Source organism: Lottia gigantea (genome assembly GCF_000327385.1).
Source record: "Lottia gigantea unplaced genomic scaffold LOTGIsca_27, whole genome shotgun sequence".
In the NCBI taxonomy this organism is placed as follows: Eukaryota; Metazoa; Mollusca; class Gastropoda; family Lottiidae; genus Lottia; species Lottia gigantea.
In genome coordinates this window covers 707129-713765 of record NW_008708846.1, presented here as the reverse complement: position 1 = coordinate 713765, position 6637 = coordinate 707129, and positions in this window count along the sequence as shown.

Genomic DNA, 6637 nt, shown 5'->3' with positions numbered 1-6637 from the left:
TGTGATAGATGTCATCAAGGGCTATGACTTTTGTTCAGGCGACATAGTCACCACAGGTCAAAGTCACGAGATATGAGCCTTAAAAGTTTGAAAATTGCTGTTTTTGGAAGCCTTTATAAAACCGGAAAGAGGTGTCGGACATCATAGATTAAAACATGAATTGACATTATAGATCAATGACTTTTGACCTTGAAAAGGTCATGGTCATCAAAGACGAAGGTAAAAAATGCAAATTTAGTCAATTTTAAAACCTATTCCTTTCTTAAAAGTAAAAAGCCCAAAAAGATTTATCTTCTTGCGATATTGGCCAAACTAGTGACCTATTTTCCTGCAAAATATTATCGGTGAAAAATGTATACTTTGCAAATTATGACAAATTACAAATATATAATATATATGTAAATTTAACCCGGATGTGCCACGCCCACACCCAAAATTTTGCTACGTCTGCTATCATGTGTACAATTTTAAATGATGTTCAAAATTTCAAGCATCTACAAGTATTAGATCATGAGATATTCGTTGTTATACATTAAAAGTTTGAGTTTATACGGCAAAAACAAAATTACGCACTGTTACTATAGACGACAGTGTAAAATTTTAAAATTTTTAAAAGTGCAATATTGATCAATATGATATCAGTGTGATATATCCTCAGAAAGAAGAAATCGCACTCATTAAGGAAATGAAATAAATTTTGTCGTATGATAATTAGGTCACGTGACAGAGCTCTTTTAAGATAAAAATTGTAATTTTCAAATGGCTCTAGAACCGGAAGTTAACATCGCGTGACAAAGGTAAATATATTTTTAGATAGATCTTGTTAGGGGCCACAACATTTGTGCAAGTCACAAAGGTCAAGGTAACAAGATATAAGCATTAACAGTTTTGACAATTACTGAAAAATTAAAACCGGAAATTAAAAAAATCAAAGCCAAAATTCAAAAATCGGCTTCCCATGTTTTGTTAGCAATCAATTGCAGATTCTATAAGCTTTAACATCACATACATCGGCTTTACCCATTTTGCGTTTTACAAAAATTAGGCGTATCAAGATGGCGTCTGACCCTATACTTCCGGGTCAAATTTATTAATTCCAACATCTTTATGGGGAGTACTCGAACTAATTGCAAAAAGAATTTTTCAAATATCTGAAAAATTCCGGAAGTTGAAATTTCAACTTTACGAGCGAATAACGTCAAAGCCAGAAGTGATATCGAAACTTTGAAAATCAATTTTAGTTTGCAATCAAAATATCTAACTATCTGTAAGTTTTCATATCGATCGAAATAAAATTGTAGAAGTTAGAAAAAAAGTGAAAAACCTCAAAAATTGAAAGTAAAAAAGTCAGCAACAAAAGTTTAAATTTTAGAAAATTTTAATTGCTGTCTTATAGCCGTTAGCACGAACTCATTAACAAAAAAAGATCCATCAAAATCCGATCAAAATTGGAGCCGTAAATTAGCAAAAACGTAAAAAATGGATTTTGTCCTATGTCATTTCCGGTTGGAAAAAAATGCATGAAAATACATTCATCAGATTTAGTCTCGCGGCATTAACGGGAGAAATGTTAACAGTATTTATGTGGCATGTATAGTTTTGGTGGGGCGATCTGACCAGAATTTGAAAAAAAAAACAAACAAAAAAAACATTTGTAAAACAAAGCAGTGCGTTCGATAGAACTCACTGCAAAAAACAGGCAGCAATAACCAATCACAGAAGACTTTTTGATGGGATCACCAATACCACTAGTAGTACAGCGATTCATCTGATGTATACTGAACTTGGTGTAATAAATATTACACATTAAAGTGTGGGCGTATAAAAATCGGTATGTTCTGAAATAGTAAAACATATAGGCCTACAGACAATGTCAATTTTTCCAAAGGTGTAATTAATGCCTTCTAAAAAATCTCCAGTCCGATCATTACTTGCATAGAATGAAAGAAAAAAAATCAAATTTCTTGAAACACCCTCACGAAGACGTGATCTGAATTTATCACTTTCATTTTAACATTCTTCAGATATGGAAAGACTGGTAATAAGTGATAAATGATTTTATGAAGTGAATTTTGAGTTTATACATCCAGTCGCGCATGATAATCTACCAATAATACAAACAGATTTCTGAAATGTCTATATAGATCTCATAGGATTGACAGTTATTATAAAAGACTTCAAAAGACTTTTGTATTTTTATCCGTCCGCTCCTGCTCAAACTACTACTGATGTTATCGACAGGTCTGTTTAATATTTCTGTGGGCTTTTTGACTTCTGACTTGCAACCTATAAAAAATGCTTATTAAGTTAGCTTTGGATGATTCATTACAAAAGAAACGGACAACTTTGATACAGCTCAGAAAATGATGCACAATATTTTGTCCGCTTCCGTGTCCGCTATACATGGCCATTGCCGTGAGAACCAACTTTTAAAGAGAGTTGTTCCCCTTAAGTGTGAGGTTCGATTTCCCAGCCTTATCTGTAGCCATAGAGTTATAAATAGCTCATTATTAATCGGGACGAATGTTGCTCATGCGTAAACTATAGTTGCGCACGCGCTTTTGAAATTTATTATTCTAGTTTGGCGTTCCTTTCTGTCTGTCCGTTTAGGAGGTAAGTTGACGTGCACCACATTTATTGGTCATTGTATTCGTGTCATTTTGGTAAATTATATTTCGATGGAAAGACAAAACAGAGAAAAAGAGTGCACAAGGTCTATATGTACTGATTCGGCCAAGTTCTTCCATGCACCGTTCTTTTTCTGCCTGTCTCAAAACTCAGTCAATTGAACATCCCAAAGCACAGGACGAGTTTCATATTCTGTGATGAGGCGCTCAATCTCTTCACGCGTCCATTCTGTTTCGACATATTTCAGACTCCAAGTGATGTGAAAAATATGATAGCCAGTTACTCTCGGAGATCGAACTCGTGCTATAAAACTCTCAAGTGGACGCCCAGCTTAAGATACAGACATTTAAGCCAATTATTTCAAAGTTTTTTTTTCTTAATTAGGTAATATTAATTATAGATATCTGGGGTTGGGTGTGTTGAGGACTATACTTTTATAATCCACGAAGGCAAAGGCCCAGGCATTAGACTTGAGTATTTTACTTGTCATGACACTGATACTGACAGCTATAATAGGCCATAGTCTGGTGAGTGTAAAACCCCCAATTGTCCGAATTGGGTCCGAAAAGACTAAAAAAATCTACACTAAATTTGGTCGTGCACAAATTCAAGATTAAAACATATTACACCAAAAAACAAATATTTTTAAAGAGTTTTTCTTCAGTCAAGTCAGAATATTTGTTTTTCGTGTACATCAATTCTAGTGATCCAATTCATTAAAATACTGTCTATTGATTATGATTATATTTTTAGTAAGTATACAATCGCTATTAGTCAATGAACACTTTTTGTGACCGAATGTGTCAATACAACTCTGACCAAAACAAACTCGGGCCACTGTTTATAACACACTCCGACCACTTTTCATGACTGACTCGGACCAATTTTTATACGTCCACATTATAATGTGTATTATAAATGCCATCCGTCCACAATTAGCTTGTGAACGCGATACAGGCCAAAATTTGCTTCCGATCTTAATGAAATTTTGTGTGTAGGTTTATATTCAAAAGATCTTGGACTAGTTCAAATTTGGTTTGATTCGACAAAGGATCATAGAGTTTTAACCCTTAATACAAAGAAATTATGATAAATGTGGCTTGTGAACCTGATATAGTAGTTAAATTTTTTATCCAATCTTCATAACATTTGGTGTGTAGGTTTATATCCATAAGATTTTAAACAAGATATCGGACAAGTTCAAATTTGGGATTGATTCGACATAAGATCACAGAGTTTCAAACCTTGATTCTCTGAAATTATGATAAATGTGGCTTGTGAATGCGATAGAAGCCAAATTTTATAGCTGATCTTAATAAAATTTTATGTATAGCTGATCTTAATAAAATTTTATGTGTAGGTTTATATCCATAAGATTTTAAACAAGTTCGACAAAGGATCACAGATGTGGCCTGTGAATGCGATACATCTGTTTTTTCGGATTTTTATAAAATTTGAATTTGGGAATAATTCAACAAATGATTGTGCAATTTTAATTCTTGATACGAATTGACACCATCCTTGACGACAACTCTTAAATACTGATTTTTTTTTTGGATTTTTTTTAGGAAAATCGGTGTATCTTGCAGGCCAACCACTTGTTTGTACTCGGACCAATGACTGCAAAATCGGACCAATTTCACAACACACTCAGACCACTTTTTTCAAATTCAGACCAATTACTAAATTGAAAATATTTTATAATTTTTTCCATTATTAACTTTAATAAATAAGTATTTTGTAATGGGCAGCGAAGGGTGTTATAGCACATACTCTTATATATCCGTATTCTGTAATAAACTGCCCGATGCCATTGGAAAAAGATTGGTGTTTAAAAATACGGAAAGAAAAAGCGTTAGTGAAGAAAAGTGATCTGAATTATGATCAAAGTATAAAATGTTTAGTTAAAACTTGGTCTGAGTTTGTCACGAAAAGTGATCGAGTGCGTTTTAGTCCGAGTTGTCTTGTATCCATAGGAAGACACACCCTGGTACCCCGTCACAAACAAACAAAAAGTGTTCATTGACTAATAGCAATTATACTTTTGAATCATAATCAATAGACACCATTATTATGAATTATCTCACAAGAATTGGTGTACACGAACAAAAAAAAAAAGGAAATTTTGATTCGACCAAAGAAAGAGCTCTAAAATATTTGTTTTCTGATGTAAAATGGTTTTGATCACGAATTTTTAGTCTTTTCTGTCCCAATTCGGACAGTTCGGGAATTCAGAATTATAAGAGATGCTTCAAAATAGTATTGTTAGTCATCGAATGTCTTGCTTTCATGAAAATATACACATGTGATCATACTTTATGCCTTCAAAATTTGTTTTACAGAGGACAATTTTCAGCCAAAATTAGTGACTTCTTGGTTGAAATTTCTAGGAGAGAAATGTGTTTCTATTTGATATTAATGGAAACTTACAAAAGTTATATTTTCTATCAACGCAAAGACATTCTAGGACTAAGAGTACCATTGTCAAGTTGATATTCAAATTCTCATGAAAATTATGAGTAGTATGTGTACATTACCTTATGCCGTTTTACCATTTACCGGTTTACCAAAAAAATTGTTTTACCAAATTGACCATCCAGTGTATGTATACTACACCCACCTTTACCATATGCCGGCTTACCATTTCATATACTAAAAAACCTAAACACCCTACATTTCATAAATTCTTACACTTAAAAAAGACCTAAATTCCCTACATTTCATAAATTCATACACCAAAAATCACCTTCAATCAATTTCCTACATTCCATCAAAAAAAGCATGTTAAAAATACCCTTATTATATAAAATAACATCCTTGTTTCGCTTAACATCCGTGTTTTTAATAGCCTCTTTTTAAATAATGTTATTTTTAGTCTAGAAAAGGGAGATAACTCTTTTTTGGAAACACAATTTCTTCGTTAAATTAACTCATTTAAACATAGGATGAGTTTAATTCTAAAACACAAACAACACAGATTCGAAGATTATTTGGGCGACGGTATCTTTTCTTCATTATTTTCTCTAGGTAAAACAATAATTCCAAAAGTAGCTAGCTTTGTTTCAAAAAACAAATCACTCATTTCAACCGGAGCGAAAGCCATCGGCTCAATTGCAGAAGCAGGAAAGAGTATAAGCGACACAGTGAAACAATCTAACGAGTTGAAAGAATTAGAGCTAATAAGAGAACCTCGAAACAGGAGATTAGAAGAAAGGAAAGGAAAAGGTTTTAAAGTTATAGGATAAAAATGATTGTCGCTCCTGCTCCAAAAACTTATTTCGGTTCAGGAGATATACAAAAATCATTGGGTTCTTCCTGAATTTCCATGGGCGAAATATTCCGGAAAAAAACATCTTCCGGGTCATAATTACACCAGTCCAGGTACTAGGTTAGATCTGCGATTAGACGAAAACGATAAACCCAAACCAGGCGAAGAACCAGTCAATAGAGTTGACGCCGCTGCGCTTAAACACGACATACTATACAGAAACAAAGACATAAACTTCAGACACGAAGCAGACAGACAAATGGTAATCGAACTTGAAAATATTCCAAATCCAACTTTCAAAGAGAGAATGCAAAGAGCATTAATCATAAAACTGTTAAAAGCAAAGATGAAATTAGGCATGGGATTAGCGGATGAAATTCACAAAGAATTTAGAAAAACTAAAAACTTTTTAAAAGTTAAAGTGTTTGAAAAAGATGAAATCCAGAAAAACTGTGGGTAGATAAAGGAAGTGAATTTATAACAAAAATATGAAATCTCTGGGATTTGAAATTTACAGCACGCATAACGAAGGTAAAGCTGTAGTAATAGAAAGATTTAATAGGACTCTAAAAAATAAATTAATCAAAAAATTCACGGAATTGAAACCCCAAAATGGCTTAAAATATTACCAGAGGTTGTAGATGAATACAGTAACAAAATTCATTCATCTATAGGTGTCACACCAACACAAGCCTCGAGTAACCCAAATATTATAAAATACGAAAATGAAATAAAGAATTT